At 38.1% G+C, this 19,408-nt stretch overlaps 1 protein-coding gene across 7 annotated transcripts in view; it reads right to left on the reverse strand.

The window, feature by feature from the left end:
- Nucleotides 1–18,274, reverse strand: part of LOC126412822 (carboxypeptidase N subunit 2-like) — a 185,146-nt gene extending 166,872 nt beyond the window's left edge. For 4 of the 7 annotated variants that reach the window (XM_050082639.1, XM_050082636.1, XM_050082637.1 and 1 more), the window contains exons 1-2: nt 17,263–17,457; nt 15,696–15,817 (exon numbers count right to left, since the gene is read on the reverse strand). The gene's annotated coding sequence lies outside the window, so the exon portion shown is untranslated. Of the gene's footprint in view, nt 1–15,695; nt 15,818–17,262; nt 17,458–18,148 lie in introns of those variants that run through there. The other 3 variants (XM_050082634.1, XM_050082635.1, XM_050082632.1) reach the window with 3 other exon arrangements.
- Between the last annotated feature and the right edge of the window lie 1,134 nt (nt 18,275–19,408).

Consider the following 19,408-nt stretch of genomic DNA (forward strand, 5'->3'; position numbering starts at 1 on the left):
TAGCTGCTTCACTATCCATGGTATTTGGATGTTCCACCCCCATCTCTCCGCAAACACAAGCTTCACTGCCCTACATATGTGGAAGCTGATCCCCTCATTCTAAATCTCGATTAGCCTTTTACCTGTACTGTACCTTCTGATTTTCCGACTTTTTACTTTAGACTCAACTACTCCTTTATCCAAATCTTGCTCTCCCCATCCTCACCCTCACTCTGTTTTGAAATTATATCATTTTCAGTAATTTTGCTACTTCCTTTGAGAGACACAGTTCTACTTTAACGTACCTTCCACGACCTCACCATCCTTGCCACATGCTGCTCGTTTTCCCCACAGCAATCAATCTGAGCAGTTACTCGAACAGTCAGTGTCACTGTGTCTCCTCTGTGCAGGAGTGCAGTGGTAGGGGGATGGGGTGGGTAGAGGCTGCATCCATGATTGTGTGAATGAGTATGTGTCCACTACAAAAAGACTGGTATCTCTAAAGGTAGTTAAGTCTGTGTGTTGCTGCGTTCTATGCACCAAACGACAGTCATCTACAGGTAAGTGGCTGCCTTTCTTTAATGCGATTTTTAATCTTACAAAATAGTTTTTTCCCTGTTAATCAAACTCCTTCTGTGGAAGGAGAAATATTTCTTAATAAAACAACTGATGTCCATGTAACACAATAATCAAATTATGAAAAATAAATTCAATCACCTGTAGACTATAGCAGTAACGTAAGTGCAATTATTTTGTAATCTATTCTGAATATTACAGCAAACTACACCCATATAAATGAATGTAGCTTACAGCAGTCAATGAAAAATGTTCCATGTTTACAAGAGCTTTTACATAAATTTTTCTGTATTCTCAAAGGCTTACCTAGAAACGTAAAAAACCATTCCATTTAATTCTAGGCTGTGTAATATACTACTTTTCAAAAAATCTTGCATCACACCATAATAAGTGGTAGTATTGTCCATTACCAAAAACAAGTTTAGCAAAAGAACATTTACAACAAATCAAGAAGCTGGCATGCACACCAGAACTTACTCCAGCAGGCACTTACATTAGTATGACAACACCACATTGAATTTATGTTAGTAAACTGTTACATATGTAAGTAGAATTTAATACACGAGTCTGCAGAAAGTGAAAGGCAGGTTTATACAGTTAATATAGACTATCAGCCATTAGTCAAAGGTTTCACACTAATATAAAAATGTTATGTAAATGGTTTTGGGAAAAATGTTACAGTTCTACCATATTGCAGAAATATTACAAATCTCAAGATTGACTTTCAAACAAGTGTGGTTACCCACCCCTTTTTTGTTTTGTGTAGTCAGTGAGTAGAGGCAAATTAAAGTCATCTCGCTGTTCTTTCAGGAACATTCAAGGAATTTGGATGGAAGCAATAACAGATTGTTAGATTTAGTTTAATTTATTTATTGTTCATTTAAAGTTGTACAACACACTGTTAGTCACAAAAGAAGTAAACAAGACACAAATAAATGTAGATATACTGACTGACAAGAAGAATAATTAGAAACTTATATTTACCAATAACAGATATAACAATTAAATTTCTAGCAACACAGTACTGTACCCACGTACATAATATGTATGAGAACTGTTTGGCACCTTGAAATGATTTTCTGCATATAGATGCTAAGTATTTACTTGTTTGCTTCTGTTATTTCTTCCCCTCTTTTGTATCAGAATTCTCAGTGTGTCATACTGTCTTATACTATACTGTGCACAAAAAAAGTTGAAATAGATGTCAGGTTGATAGTTAATTTCCCCTCCTAATGTTAGTTGAATGGAATTTCCTGCCTATAAAATTAGGAGAAGACGGACTGGCTAGCCAATACTTACCATTAGGAGGTGAAATTCCAGTGATGCTTAAAAAATCACTATTCCCAGTTTTCTGAAATTCCCTTCTTGATGTGGAACTAACAGTTCCAAAAACTAGGAATAGTTAGTTGCTACTTTTAAATGTGTATATCAGTAGCACTGGGATTTCATCTACTCGTGGTAAGACATGACAGTCATTCAGTCATCTCATCATTTTATAGTTTTCTCAAGTGAATTTTCCTTTTAGTGCAATTTTTTCCTTTTAGAACAACAAGTATTTCTGGCACTACTAAATCAATTTTTTAGCTCCCACTGAGTATATGGTTAAAGTAAACATAACATTACAGTGCAAAATGTTAAATCCACCAAATAATAAAACTTATCAAACAAAAATAAAATATACTTAGTTTACCATTTAAATTAACATAATTAAATATATTCTTTTTTTTTCTAAAAGATACATTACCTCATTCTGTAATTACTGAATTCATAAATACCACAGAAAATTCTTGCACATAAGACACCATATTTCCTCCTTTATCTATTTCTTATTTTTTGTTATACTTAATAATTTATGAAATAATGACGTATTTTAGTAACAATACTTGCTGCATGATGCACCATGATGACTACTTTAAGAACAGACAGTAATAATTAGTTGAATTCAAAAATGAATACAATACAATACTTTTCTATATTTTACAGTGGGTTATGTAAGAATAGCTAATCTAACAAATGTAGGCCCCTACTTCAATAGCAATGAAGCATAAGAACTAAAGAAAATCTCAGCTTTAAGAAAGTAAATTCCCTTCCACAGAATCCAGTGAAGAAAGGGCAGAAAAGAAAACAAGGGGAATATAATAACACAGCTGTTCAGTTTCTATGCAACAGAGATCATTATGCAGTAAATGAGAAATGGTACCACAGAAGGAAACAAAAACTCAAAAGTTCAAAATTAAGAAAGAGAAGAGACCAAAGCAATAAAATATTAAATGCTGGAAAGAACAATAAGCAAAAGCACCTGGGAGGCTAAGAAGGGAGTGCCCAAGGTGCCCCAGAAAATAAATTTTCTATGAGCAGCTTGATATTTTTTGAATCTGGAGTAGTGTATAATAGCCAGATATTTGTCAGAAAAAAATTTACACTTGAAATAAAAATAAAGAAAATTATGCAAAAGTTGTTATTCATATTGTGCTGGATACTGTTGAGTTACAACTGGAATGTCACAGAACTCATAACACTTTAATTATGGATACAGCTCAAGAGGAAGAGAGTCTTGCAAACCATATTTAAGGTGAAAGAGGCAGCCTCGAGGAAAAACATTAAGCACATAAAATTCTTAGCTGCTTCATTTCTCGTAATGAATGATTTTGAAAACATGAGGTCCTTCAATTATTACACATTTACTGCCTTCAGCACTAATCATTCCTATGTTTTATACCATTTGCAGAAAAAACATTGGCTATTGTTGTTACTTGTTTGGGTTCTTTTTACTATTTATTTTTATTGTCCTAATGTACTGTTGTTAGTTCCTTAAACTTGATACAGGGGCATGATCTACTGTTATCTGAATAAATTGTTTGTATAACACTATTTTCAATTAAATTTGTTTTAGTACCATTCATCTACTTTTTAATATATTTTATTTTGCTACTGTAACAACTTATGACATGTTTTAGTTCCAGAATACATTTTTACTCAATTGTACATTTTTACTGATCTGTAGGTACATAATTGTCAGATATATATGAAGTAGCAACACCTGATGAATTCACATCACAAACATGTTTTCATATAGCAACTGGACCCCAGTTTCCCGTTAAAAGCAATACCATTCACATCATGAGTCTGCTGGTACAGTGACCTGACCTGCACTGCATTATTATAGCTTTCCAATGATGATGCCACAATGACTTAATTACATTAGGAAAATATACGGCTTCTTCTGTTTTGTTCAGGTACTTTTCATCACATTAAAAAGCTCACATTTGCTTTGTTTATGAAATTGTTGTTGTTGTTGTGGTCTTCAGTCCTGAGACTGGTTTGATGCAGCTCTCCATGCTACGCTATCCTGTGCAAGCTTCTTCATCTCCCAGTATTATGAAATTAGTAGATTTATTATGAAAAGTATAGTTGCTACTCACCATACAGTGGAGATGCTGAGCCGCAGATAGGCACAACAAAAAGACTATCAGAAAAAAGAGCTTTTGGCCAACAAGGCCTCTGTCAGGAATAAATACACACACACAAACACACGTGCAACCACAGTCTCTGGCTGCTGATGCCAGACTGGCCTCAGCACCCAGAGACTGTGGTCGCATGTGTGTGTGTGTGTGTGTGTGTGTGTGTGTGTGTGTGTGTGTGTGTGTGGTTTATTTATTTCTGATGAATGCCTTATTGGCTGAAAGATCACTTTCTGACAGTCTTTTCGTTGTGCCTATCTGCAATGCAACATTTCCGCTATATGGCGAATAGCAACTACCCTTTTCATAATATTGTTACATTCCATCCTGGATTTTACATTGTTTAAATTAGTAAATTTTCAGTATTTTACAATTTATTGTTACGCAGTGTATGTATGAAGCCACACATTCACCAAATAAGGGCAGAAGAGGTTACAGTGGTCTGTCCATAATTTTTTGAGATGAGGGATCCCTCGCATACCACGTCCCTTTCTCGACCTGCTCGAATATGCCCTAGGAGACATCCAAGAACACAGTGGAAGGATTGAGTACTAACAATACTTAAACAAGTGAAGGCAACAGCAGTGGAAGACGAAGCTAGAGACTGGCAGTGATTGACTACCATCTGCAATAGATATCTCCTTCATTGTGATTGACAGACTTCCTTTTTTGCTGTGGATAGCATGCCCTTTTATAATTTTTTATAGTGTGCTACTTTTTTCCCTTTGTATTGTGGTTTTTTCCTTTTGTTTTTTACTATGGGCCATAAAGGCCTGTTAATGCAACAGATGGTGATGGTGGCGGTGGTGGTGGTGATGATTTATATCACTCTGCAGTTGTATTTGGTTTCTCTTTTCCTGATACATCTGAATATGGCCATGGACCAAAATCAATAGTCTGATGACAATTTGTTGGTGATGATTGACAAATTACACAAAGAAATGTTCTCTGTTTCCTCAGATGGGAACCCATCGCCTGGCAGGCATTTCCAGAATGATGGTGTCATTCGTCATTGGGAAAAATGTGTTTCACTTCACTGTGGATATGCAGGGTAGGACCAACACTATCAGAAAATTTCCAGGCCACAGACTGTTGTTGTTTTCTTTTTCTTCTTTTGTCCCAATTTCAATCTGGTAAATATATCTTTGTACATATACAAAAATAGACATTGAGACTACAAATAACGCAAGTACAACATTGTTCAAGTATGTGTATAACTTCTTGGTTGTATGTATAAACTGTAATATGGAAGGCATAAAGATTGGTAATTAACAGCTGCTAAGATATGCTAACATGATTTTGCTTTTTGTAAGCTGAACAACAAGAGAAACTCCTATCAAAACAGAGATATATTTCTCACCATGTACAACTCAGTTATTTAAAAGAAAATTTCACAAAAAATACACGTGACCTCTATATTTTGTAATGAAAGGACAATACTTCATAATACCAGATCCCAAGCAGATACAAATTGTTTGTAATCTCACATTTGTGATACACAAAAGTCTTTTCTGCAACAAAGCAATAAAAGTTGGTATTGTAGCCTACTAAACTAATTTAAACCCGCATTAACAATAAAAGATGGTACTGCAGCCTATTAAACTAATTTGAACAATATTATGAGAAGCCAAGTTGCTACTCCTCATATAGCGGAGATGCTGAGTCACAGACAGGCAACTTGCGTGAGACAGCAGTTGTGTGTGTGAGTTGTGTTTGCGTGGGAGTGTGCATATGTCTGTCTCTAGCTGATGAAGGCCTTAACAGCTGAAAGCTATAATTGTGAGTCTTTTTGTTCTGCCTATCGGCGACTCAGCATCTCCGTTAAATGGTGAGTGGCAACTTTCCTTCTCATAATATTGTTACATTCCATCCTGGATTTTCCATTGTTTGATTAAACTAAGTTAAACTCGCATTAAATTATTGGCAGTCAAAATACAGGATGTCTCAAAATGAATATATGGGTTTTAAGACTTTATAGCATTTATTACATTCAACTTACGATTATAAATAATACCTCAGACGAAAGAGCAACTCATATAATTTTTTTGTATACTTGTGCACAAAGGGAAGGTTATGAAACGATCAAGAGTGACTGAAGAACGTGTTGAACATAGCCCCAAGAAATCAGTTCGGAAGGCTAGTAATGAAGTAGCAGTTATAGTGACGTCCGTTATAGTATATGCTTATAACTGCGTTCTTATTGCCTGCAGTTTTTACAAGGTCTAAGGCCTACAGACTATGGTTCATGTGCCAACTTTGCAAATGAAATGATGCTGCATGGTGAAGATTTATTGGATTATGTCACCTTCGGTGATGAATTGACATTTCACCTACATGGAAATGTGAACACACAATGTGTGCACCTGAGGGTCGGCAAATCCATATATGATGTTACACATGTAACGAAACTCCCCTAAGCTGAATGTTTTTGTGCCATATTCTGGCAAAAAGTTTATAGGCCTTTCTTTTAGGGTGAAGGGACTTCAACTGGTGTCCTCAATCCAGAGTGACACTTTCCTAGATATTGACCACCTCCTCTCAGATGGCTCCATCTGCACCTCTGTCCACATTAAACCCACCCACCACCGACAGTACCTGCATTTTGACAGCTTTCATTCCTTTCACACCAAAAAATCCCTCCCATACAGTCTGGTCACCTAGGAACAGCATATCTGAATTGACAACAACTGCCTCGCTCAGTATGCTAAGGGTCTCACCAAGGACAGGCACCAAGGACAGGCACTGTCCCCCAGACCTATTCTGCAAGATGATTTCCCTTGCCATGTCCTCTCACACCCCCAATCCTCCCACCACCCCGAAAAGCCACAAAGGAATGTCTCCTTCATCACCCAGTACCACTCCAGACTGGAACAACTGAACCACATCTTTTGCCAGGGCCTTAATTACCTATCATCATGCCCTGTAATGAGGGATATCCCACCCCTTCTAAATCGGTGTTCTGCCACCCATCCAACCTCCACAACATCCTAGTCCATCCCTATGCCACTGCTAACCCCAACCCCTTGCTGCAAGGATCATATCCCTGTGGAAGATCCAGGTGCAAAATCTGCCCAATCCACCAACCGAGCCCTGCCACAGGTTTATCCTATCCCATTAGGTGTTGGGCTACTTGTGAAAGCAGCAATTTCATTTACCAGCTCTGCTGTAATTATTGCACAGTTTTTTATAATGGTATGACTACCATACAGCTGTCCACCAGGATGAACGGCCACTGCCAAACTGTGCCCAAGATCAAAGTAGACCATCCTGTGGCACAACATGCAGCTGAACATGACATGCTTGACTTCAATGGTTGCTTCACTGCCTGAGCCATCTGGATCCTTCCCTCCACCACCAGGTTTTCTGAACTTTGCAGACGGGAGTTATCCTTACAACACATTCTCTGCTCCTGTAATTACCCTCGCCTCAACCTAGGGGAACATACTGCACCCGTACATGCCACCCAACAGTTTCCCTCTGTCCTATTATTTCCTCCCCATTCTCATCTCCAACCTTATTTATTTGCAACCTTCTGCCAATGCATCCCCCCCCCCCCAATCTTTCCCTGATCCTCTTTCTTTTTTCCTCCCGTTTTCCCCACCTCCCAACACTGCACCTGTTGGCAGTCTAGTTCCTCCACACTCCACCAGACAGAATTTCTCTCTCTCCCAACCTGTACACTACTGTCTTTTCCCCACCCCGTCCAGATTGCTGCTTGCATCCTACATGATAGTTGCATTCCAGCCCATGATTCTGGAGCTGGCGGTCGTGTGTGGGTGAGGTATGCTTGCTTGTGTCTATGAATGGTATGTGAGTCTCTCTTTTATTGATGAAAGCTTTGGCCAAAAGCTTACATAAGTGTCTTTTAATTGTGCCTGTATGCAACTTGACGTTTCTTCTGTATTTTCCTTACGGTAAGTAGCAATTTGTCTTTCCCTACAATGTTGTAACTGGTGTTTCTTATGTTGCTGCAGTAGAACTACAGTTCTTTCCTCAATTTGAAGAACTTGAAGCACAATTCATTTAGCAACAGATTTGTGCACCACCTCACTGGCATAACTCCATACATGATTTGTTAAGTGACATTGTATCCAAACACTGGACTGGCCTCAAGTGGGTGGATGACAGAGCTCGTTTTGCATGACCTCCATGTTTACCCAATCTGAAGCTGTGCGAGTTTTACCTTTGCAGGTTCATAAGCCCCTGAACTATGGACCGTGCAGTTGGTGGGGTGGCTTGTGTACCTCAGCAATACTCAGAGCCATACCGTAGGTGCAACAGCATAGTAGGGGTATCTGTTGAGAAGCCAGACACGCGCATGGCTCCTGAAGAGGGACAAGCAGCTTTTTCAGTAGTTGCAGGGGCAACGGTCTGGATGACTGACTGATCTGGCCTTGTAACATCAACCAAAATGGACTTGCTGTTCCAGTACTGTGTATGGCTGTAAGCAAGAGGAAACTACAGCCATAATTTTTCCCGAGGGCATGCAGCTCCACTGTATAGTTAAATGATGATGGCACCCTCTTAGGTAAAATATTTCAGAAGTAAATTGTCCCCCATTCAGATCACAAGGCGGGGACTGTCTCAGTGGGGGTGTCATCATCAGGTAAAACAAAACGGGCATTCCATGCGTCAGGGAGTGGAACATTAGACCTCTTAATTGGCCATGTAGGTTAGAAAATTTAAAAAGCGAAGTGAATAGGTTGAAGATAGATATAGTGAGAATTATGAAGTTCAGTGGCAGCACGAACAGGACTTATGGTCAGGTGAATACAGGGTTATAAATACAAAATCAAATAGGGTAATGCAGGAGTATGTTTAATAACGAATACAAAAATAGGAATGCAGTTAAGCTACTATAATAGCATAGTGAACTCATTATCATAGCCAAGAACAGACATGAAGCCCACACCCATCGCAGTAGTACAAGTTTATATGCTTAGTAGCTCTGCAGATGAGGAAAATATTGAAATATATGATGAGATAAAAGAAATTATTCAGATAGTTAATGTAGATAAATATTTAACTGCGACACACTGGAATTCAATAGCAGGAAAAAGAAGAGAAGGAAAAACTTTGTAGGTGAATACGCACCAGTGGAAAGGAATGAAAGAGGAAGCCGCCTGGTAGAATTTTGCACAGAGCCTAATTTAATCATTTAATTTAAGAATCATGGAATAAGGTTCTGTACGTGGAAGAGACCTGGAGACACAGGAAGGTTTCAGACTGATTATATAATGGTAAGACAGAGATTTCGGAACTAGATTTTACACATGTTTCCAGAGGCAGATGGGGATTCTGGCCACAGTTTATTGGTTGTGAACTGTAGATTAAGACTAAAGAGTTTTTGCAAAAAGGTAGGACATTAAAGAGATGGAATAAGGATAAGTTGAAAGAACTGGAGGTGAGTGTGAGTTTCAGAGAAAGCAATGGGCAATGATTGACTAGAACACGGGAAAGGGTCACAGTAGAAGATGAATGGGTAGCTCTGAGAGATGAAGTAGTGAAGGCAGCAGCTGATGATCAAATAGGTAACAAAGCGAGGGCTAGTAAAGCTCCTTGAATAACATGTGAGTTACTGAATTTATGTGATGAAATGAGAAAACATAAAAATTCAGCAAATGAAGCAGGCAAAAGGGAATACAAATGTTTAAAAAATGCGATTGACAGGAGGTGCAAAATAGCTAAGTACAAATGGCTATAGGATAAATGTAAGGGTTCAGATGCATATATCATTATGGAAGAATAGATACCGTCTACACGAATATTAAAGAGGCCCTTGGAGAAAAGAGAAGCAGCCGTATGAATATCAAGAGCAAAGATGAAAAACCAGTCCTAAGCAAAGACAGGAAAACTGAAAGTGGAAGGAGTTCACAATGTGTCTACACAAGGGAGATGAACTTGCTGGCAATATTATAGAAATGGAAGAGGACATCAATGAAGAGAAAATGGGAGACATGATACTGTGAGAAGAATTTGACAGAGCAAGGGAAGACCTAAGTCAAAACAAGGCCCCGGGAGTAGACGACATTCCAAAAGACATTCTGACAGCCTTGGGAGAGCCAGCCATGACGAAACTCTGCCATCTGCAGTGCAAGATATATAAGACAGGGAAAATACCCACAGACTTCAAGGAGAATGTTGTAATTCCAAACCCAAAGAAAGCAGGTGCTGACAGGTGTGAATATTACTGAACCATAAGTTTAATAAGTCATGGTTGCAAATTACTAACATCAATTCTTTACAGAAGAATGGAAAAACTGGACAAAACTGACTGCAGGGAAGATCAATTTGGATTCCAGATAAATGTGGGTACACACGAAGCAATATTGACCCTACGACTAATCTTAGAAGCCAGGTTAAGTAAGGGCAAACCTACATTTAAAGCATTTGTAGATTTAGAGGAAGCTTTTTACATTGCTGATGGGAATACTCTCTTTAAATTCTGAAGGCTGCAGGGGTAACATGTTGTTGTTTTTATGGTTTTCAGTCCAGAGACTGGTTTGCTGCAGCTCTCCATGATACTCTAACCTGTGCAAGCCTCTTCATCTCCAAGTAAGCACTGCAACTTACAGCCTTCTGAATCTGCTTAGTGTATTCATCCCTTGGTCTCCCTCCATGCTTCCCTCAAATACTCAATTAGTGATCCCTTGATGCCTCGGAACATGTCCTACCAAATGATCCCTTCTTCTAGTCAAGTTGTGCCACAGATTCCTCTTCTCCAGAGTTCTATTCAGTACCTACTTATTAGTTGTGTGATCTACCCATTTAATCTTCAGCATTCTTCTGTAGCACCACATTTTGAAAGCTTCTATTCTCTTCTTGTCTAAACTATTTATCGTCCATGTTTTACTTTCATACATGGCTACACTCCATACAAATACTTCCAGAAAAAAGCTTCCAGACACTTAAACTACACTTGACATTAACAAATTTCTCTCCCTCAGAAACGCTTTACTTGCCATTGCCAGTCTACATTTTATATCCTCTCTATTTCAACCATCATCAGTTATTTTGCTCCCCAAATAGCAAAACCCATCTACTACTTTAAATGTCTAATTTCCTAATCTAATTCCCTCAGCATCACCTGTTTTATTTGACTACATTCCACTATCTTCATTTTGCTTATGCTGATGTTCATCTTATATCCTCCTTTCAAAACACTGTCCATTCCAGGTCCTTTGCTGTCTCTGAGAGAATTACAATGCCACTGGCTAACATCAGGGTTTTTATTTCTTCTCCATGGATCTTAATTCCCACTCCAAACTTTTTGTTTCCTTTACTGCTTGCTCAATATACAGATTGAATAACATCAGGGATAGGCTACAACCCTGTCTCACTCCCTTCACAACCACTGCTTCCCTTTCATGCCCCTTGACTCTTATCTGGTTTCTGTACAAATTGTAGATAGCCTTTTTGTGCCCCTCCATTCTTATAACTGCCATCTGGTTTCTGTACAAATTGTACATAGCCTTTTGCTCTGTGTATTTGACCCCTTCCATCTTCAGATTTCAGAGACAGTATTCCAGTCAACATCGTCCAAAGCTTTCTCTAAGTCTACAAATGCTGGATACGTAGGTTTGCTTTTTCTTAATCTATCTTCAAGGTAAGTAGTTGTAGGGTCAGTATTACCTCATGTGTTCCAACATTTCTATGGAATCCAAACTGATCTTCCCCGAGGTCGGCTTCTACCAGTTTTTCCACTTGTCTGTAAAGAATTCGTGTTAGTATTTTGCAGCCGTGACTTATTAAACTGACAGTTCGGTAATTTTCACAACTGTCAGCACTTGCTTTCTTTGGGATTGGAATTATTATATTCTTCTAGAAGTCTGAGGGAATTTCGCTTGTCTCATACACCTTGCTCACCAGCTGGTAGAGTTTTGATAGGGCTGGCTCTTCCAAGGCTATCTGTAGTTCTAATGTAATGTTGTCTACTCCCAGGGCCTTGTTTTGACTTAAGTCTTTCACTGCTATGTCAAGCTCTTTACTCAGTACCTCCCATTTCATATTCATTTATGTCCTCTTGCATTTCCTTAATATTGCCCTCAAGTACATCGCCCTTGTATAGACCCTCTATATACTCCTTCCACCTTTCTGCTTTCCCTTCTTTGCTTAGAACTGGGTTTCCATCTGAGCTCTTGATATTCATACAAGTGGTTCTCTTTTCTCCAAAGGTATCTTTAATTTTCCTGTAGGCAGTATCTATCTTACCCCTAGTGAGATAAGCCTCTACATCCTTACATTTGTCCTCTAGCCATCCCTGCTTAGCCATTTTGCACTTCCTGTCGATCTGTTGATCTCATTTTTGAGATGTTTGTATTCCTCTTTTCCTGCTTCATTTACTGCATTTTTTATATTTTCTCCTGTCATCAACTAAATTCAATAGCTCTTCTGTTACCCAAGGATTTCTACTAACCCTCATCGTTTTACCTACTTGATCCTCTGCTGCCTTCACTATTTAATCTCTCAAAGCTTACAATTCTTCTTCTATTGTATTTCTTTCCCCCTTTCTTGTCAATCATTCCCTAATGCTCTCTCTGAAATTCTCTACAAACTCTGGTTCTTTCAGTTTATCCAGGTCCCATCTCCTGGAATTCCCACCTTGTAGTTTCTTCATTTTCAATCTACAGTTCATAACCAATAGATTGTGGTCAGAGTCCACATCTGCCCCTGGAAATGTCTTACAATTCGAAACCTGGTTCCTAAATCTCTGTCTTGCCATTACATAATCTATCTGAAACCTCCAGGCTTCTTCCATGTATACAACCTCCTTCCATGATTCTTAAATCAAGTGTTAGCTATGATGCTCTGAGTAAAACTCTACCAGGAGGTTTCATCTTTCATTCCTCACTCCCATTCCATATTCACAAACTACTTTTCCTTCTCTTCCTTTTCCTACTATCGAATTCCAGTCTCCCATGATTATTAAACTGTCGTCTCCCTACATTATCTGAACAATTTCTTTCAGCGCATCATACATTTCTTCAATCTCTTCATCATCTGTGGAGCTAGTTGGTTTATAAATTTGTACTATTGTGGTAGGCATGGGCTTTGCATCTTGGCTACAATAATGCATTCACTATGTTGTTCATAGTAGGTTACCTGCACTCCTATTTTTCCATTCATTATTAAACCTACTCCTCCATTACCCCTACTTGATTTTGTATTTATTACTCTGTATTCACCTGACCAAAAGTCTTGTTCCTCCTGCCACCGAATTTCACTAATTCGTACTATATCTAACTTTAAGCTATCCACTTTCCTTTTTAAATTTTCTAACCTACCTGCCCAATTAAGGGATCTGACATTTCATGCTCCGATCCATAGAATACCAGTTTTTCCTGATAACGACGTCCTGAGTAGTTCCCGGCCTGAGATCCTAAATATTTTACCCAAGAGGACATCATCATTATTTAACCATACAGTAGAGCTGCATGCCCTCAGGAAAAATTATGGCTGTAGTTTCCCCTTGCTTTCAGTTGATTGCAGTACCAGCACAGCATGGCCATTTTGGTTAATGTTACAAGGCCTGATCAGTCAATTATCCACACTGTTGCTCCTGCAACTACTGAAAAGGTTTGCTGCCCTTCTTCAGGAACCACGTTTGTCTGGCCTCTCAACAGATACCCCTCCATTGTGGTTGCACCTACGGAATGGCTATCTGTATCGCTGAGGCACGCAAGCCTACCCACCACCGGCAAGGTCCATGGTTCACGGAGTAACATATAGGGACGAAAAAGCTAGTTACAACTTGTACAGAAATCAGACAGTAGTTATAAGAGTCGAATGGCATGGAAAGGATGCAATAACTGAGAAGGAGTGAGACAGGGTTGAAGCCTATCACCAATGTTATTCAATCTGTACAATGAGCAAGCAGTAAAAGAAATGAAAGAAAAATTTGGAGAAGGAATTAAAATTAAGAGAGAATAAATAAAAACTTTGTGGTTTGCCACTGACATTGTCATTGTGTCAGGGTCAGCAAAGGTCTTGGAAGAGCATTTGAATGGAATGGACAGTACCTTGGAAGGAGAATATAAGATGAATGTCAACATAAGCAAAACAAGGATAATAGAATGTTGTCGAATTATGTCAGGTGATGCTGAGGGAATTAGATTAGGGAACCAGACACTTAAAGTAGGAGATGAGTTTTCCTATTTGGGCAGTAACATAACTGACAATGGATGAAGTAGAGAGGATACAAAAATGTACATTGGCAAGAAAATTATTTCTGAAGAAGAGAAATTTGTTAACATCAAGTATAGATTTACGAGTTTGGAAGTCTTCTGTGAAATTATCTGTCTGGAGTGTTGCTATGTACGGAAGTAAAACTTGGTCAATAAACAGTTTATACCAGGAGAGCATAGAAGCTTTTGAAATGTAGTGCTACAGAAGAATGTTGAGGAGCAGATGGAAAGATCACCTCACAAATGAACAGAACTGGGGAGACAAGAAATTTGTGGCACAACCTGACTAGAAGAGGGGATCGATTGACAGGAAGCATTGTGAGACATCAAGCGACCAATTTAGTATTTGATGGAAGTGTGAGAGGTAAAAATCGTAGAGGCAGACCAAGAAATGACTACAGCAAGCAGATTCAGAAGTATGTAAGTTGCAGTAGTTATTCGGAGATGATGAGACATGCACAGGATAGAGCATGGAGAGTTGAACCAAACTAGTCCTCAGACTGAAGGCTGCAACAACAACAACAAGAACAACAACAACAACAACAAAGGATCAGCTACCAGCTGATCTACCAAAATTTAGCAACAGCATTGTTGCAACAATTACTCTTGACAAGATGATCAAGGTTTGAGAAGAACTCACCTATCAACAAGATGTGTGACTAATAGTGCTCACATTGAACACTTGTAAGTAAAAGTTCAGCTTTCCAATACTACAGAGTGGCTGCTGGGAGAGGCAGTTGGGATTTCAGTTCCACCAGTGATGAAGATTTCAGTTCCACCAGTGATGAAGAATGCATCTGTCCCTTCTCCATGTGGGAACTGTATTCTGCATTAGCTACAGCCTGTTACACGTCACCCTATCATGATACGGTCCATTACAGTACATTATAGCAGCTCACAGGGTGTTTCTCTTTCATTTGAGGTATTATTTTTAATTGGGTGGGAAGCCTTAAAACCCATACTGAAGCACAGCACACGTCATATAGCATTCATTTGACCACTGCATACATGAGTTATCATCTGAATGAAGAAGTATTAAACTAAAGTTAAACTGGGAATAGACACATAAAATGGGATTATAATCAGAAACTGACTCATTTCTCACATTATTACAAAGTAATTGCTTGGCATTTTCCTGCTTATTGTCTGAAAGGATATGGAATATATATATATAATTATAGCACGACAAAAATGGGGTAGGCTTACAGATGATAACTTCACCATTAAATTTATATTCAAAGTTGCAAAATTCTCTATGCCCACAGCTGATACGAATAATGGGAAATTAAGTCACCTGTGGAGTTATTTGCTTTATAACGCATTTGTTGTTCAAGTGACTGTAATTCTATGTATAACAAGGATACAGAAGGCAAGATTAATTACAGTGTACTTGAAAGCAAGCACATAAACATTAATTATAGCTTTATGACAAAGTGGGGCCAGGGATTCAAAAATTATTTTGTGTCTTTTTAAACAGTATGGAGTAAAAAGTTACTTTTGAGTGAAATAAAGTGGGCAGTGCATCATTATTAATGCAGTTGCTAACAGCTGCTTCCTTTTGTTAATGAACATGTTGCCCTGTCTGACATCTCTGAAGGTTCTTCTTTACGATGGGATCTAAAGAATGTGAATAAACAAAGAAATTTATAAATTGAGTCATTATCACAAGACAAACATGCTATTAATATGTTATGTATCTATTATTTGTGTATAATGATTACATAGCAATAAATGTAATAGAAGTCTTCGCATACATTCTTAGTTTAAAGACTAAGTGGTATACAGTATTTATTAAGAATATGCAGTGAACATGAACAACTGAGAAAAATGTGCACTGAAGAAAATCGGTAGGTACACAGTCTACAACAAGCAACGTGATCCTGTGTTATAATAAATGGGAATATATTCAATGCTGGATCTAACCAATATTGGTATTCTAGAGCCTGACTCTGGAGCTACATAATAAACTGAATTTTAAGCAAAGCAGCAAATTTCAATTCAATATATGAAGTCTCACAAACCTAATCACTGAAAATATTTTCTCATTCAACAAATTGGAAGTTTATAACACATATTGCTTTTACAACAAGTTATTTATTTCCTTGATAAATTAATGACAAGTGTGTGATGATAGGCCTACTACTGTTTCGAAAGGTTAAGTTTCTGGTGAGTTCCAACATGTAGTAGCCTAATTCATCGCTGTACTAGAAATCAGAATCCCAAACAGGTTACTTCATAACAATGAAACCACGTATTGTATTCCAGTGGATACAGAGCTATCCTGATTTGGATTTTCTAAATTGTTATTTACTTGCCGTATACTGTTCAATCATAACTACAAATTATGGGGCATTTTTCCCTGTGTGGGGAAACTCGGGAGTATCTTAAGAATTTCCCAATACCTACAAATTATTCATTGCGCATTGTTGGGACTTTATTAATTATACCGTTACGCCTATTCGTTTGGCATCCGCACTATCACAATTTGCACAAATAAAATATAATCACAAATCGAAAATTTAATCTGTTTAATATGCTGAGGCACACCGCTGTTAAATTCATTATATAAGGTATACTTCGCTAATTCTCTAGTTGTTATTCAGAATCTCTCAATCCACATTATTTTGCTATCGTTGCCCTCGCCAGCAATTAATTCACTTCTTAATTTATCATAGATTTCAACGGCGCCAAACTACACTGAACCATACTGTACACATTGTGATAAAATAGTGTTTGCATTAGATATCGAGCGCGGCAATAACGAAAATCTGCACTTCGTTGGCAAAGTTAACATTGAAATACAACTATTTCTACGTACACTTTCGTGTGTTTCGTAATACTGTTTGGTCCTGCAGTATTATATACCTCAAAAGTGCGTCACTTTCGTTTAGACATGTATAGTCCTAATACTTTGTTAAGTTGTAAAAGTGAAATGACTCGTTGCGCTTCCGCCTCTTGTTTTACATTTTCAGTATATTAGTGGCTTCCGTGTAGCAAGTAGAGTTCACATTAAGTCTTTCAGTCTGACAACATGCCTACGAACAATATGACAATGTACCTACTTTGTTACTACGTTTCTGGTGTGTCATCAAATAAGAGCTGAAATCTTCTAATCGGAATATTTCTATGAGGCTCGTTTCATGCTTTTCATATAATCGAATTTTATTTCAGCCAATAACTGCTACAGGCTTCACCGGAACCACATTCGTAGCTTCATTATAAACAAACAACTTATCTTGTACACTACTGGTGATCACGTGATGAGTGTTGACGTCATTTTACTCGGGCACACTGCAGAAAACACGTGACAAGCCTCCGCAAGATGCATTTTTTTTCTGTATAACTTTCAGCATGCGCTTGTATTTTCAACAGTGCAAGCACGCATGCGTAATTTGTCCGAATTGAAGAGTGTGCGTCATAACGCGTTTCTCCTCTGCATCGGTAGCAATCTCTTGCGCTATTTCGCAGACGACAAGCAGCTGTAGCCAATGTAGGGATGTGCCTGACGATTTTGTGCACTGCCCTAAATCGAAAATTACAGAGAAAGAACTTTATGGAGGAATACAAACGAAGAGATGTCATATGGAAAGCAACTAGTATGAATTATTCGAATAAAAATTTGGAGTATGAAACGTTTTTTACTGATTACAAGTATTGCTTTGATTTGGCATTTGCCATTAAAAAGAATTAAGGTCATTGGGAAATCAAATACCTGCATAACACACGGGATTTTAAAAAAATGAGCTATCACCTTACAAAACCTAAGCAGACATGCCAAAATGAACACTACAATAAAAGCGTACCGGCCCAATGAAAATAAAAATCTATGATAAAGTTTTACAGGTAGCAAAAAAGCCAAGTAATGATTCACATATCAACAAGGGAAGCAATAATTCGAAAACGATTTGGAAGGTTATAAATATAGGAAAATATAAAACTCCAACCTACAGCTTCAAAATCAAAACTGAGGGTAAAGTGATAGAAGATGCGCATCAGACTCCCAATATATTCAATGAACGTTGTGTGAGCATAGCACCAATCGTAATTAAAGTACGTACAATCATACAAATAAAAAACATAAAAGTACCAACTTCTGAAACGATAATGTTTCTATACCCAGTAACAGAATCTGAGGAGAGAAATGCTATTAACAGGCCTAAATTAAAAAATAAAATATTCAGCGGTATTGACAGAATTCCAGATAAGGAACTCAAATATAGCTATACCAGTATAGATTCTCTTTATTAATACTTCTTTCAGGACAAGGGTATTCCCATCCAAATATAGTTACCATAATAATGCCTCTTTACGAAAAGGATAGTGCAGCTGACGTAAATAATTAGAGAGCAGTGTCATTACTGACAGTGTTTTCTAATGTAATTGAAAGAGTAATGTATAAAAAGGATGGTTGCCTTTCTGAATGAAGAATACAATATTGAATAATGCACAACATGGGTTTAGGAAGAACAGATCAGCAGCCTTTAAGTCTTCAATTTATGAAAATGGTCCTAAATGCCTTCGATGTGAATGAATTTAAGCTGTGGGATATTCTTAGCTTTATCCAGAGCATTTGATATAATTAGCCATGACGTTCTATTTCTGAAACTACACTGATGGAAAAAATCGCAACACCTAGAAGAAGTTGTGTGGCATAAACGAAAGTTGATAGGCATATTTCTACATCTGACAGACGATGTCTGTTCAAATCACACGCCAGTCGCTTTACAGTGGCGCTAGTAGCGCCGTCTGGCGTGCGATTTCCTACGACAGCAGGAACACTCTCGTGGTTATCCCTTGCACCCTGACTGCAAATTTGTACTCCAGTTTCGTGATTCGACCTGTTGTGCTGCCATTCATAAACAGATTGAAGACGCAAATCAGGTTTGTCTTAAATATGTGTTGTAAAAGTCGTGAGCGTTAGTTACCACCCAGCTAGCACTCAAGCTTATTTCAAGGTAGGTATTGAGTTTAGGTTCAGTTGAAAATTCAAGATTGAAAAATCAACCTGTTACACAGTTTACATCAAGCTGTAAAAATTTAGCTTGAATTAAAATAATTTTCCCAAGCTTGAAATAAACTGTAATTTCCCTGGAAGGCTGTACAGCAGATGCGCGCACAGCATAGCTTCCATAGATGTCCACAGGATGCGCCACAAGCGTTTATAAGCCTTGCACTGACTTTGCTACGTTTACGGCCATTTTACCTATG

This window comes from Schistocerca serialis, chromosome 7 (genome assembly GCF_023864345.2).
Source record: "Schistocerca serialis cubense isolate TAMUIC-IGC-003099 chromosome 7, iqSchSeri2.2, whole genome shotgun sequence".
NCBI lineage: Eukaryota > Metazoa > Arthropoda > Insecta > Orthoptera > Acrididae > Schistocerca > Schistocerca serialis.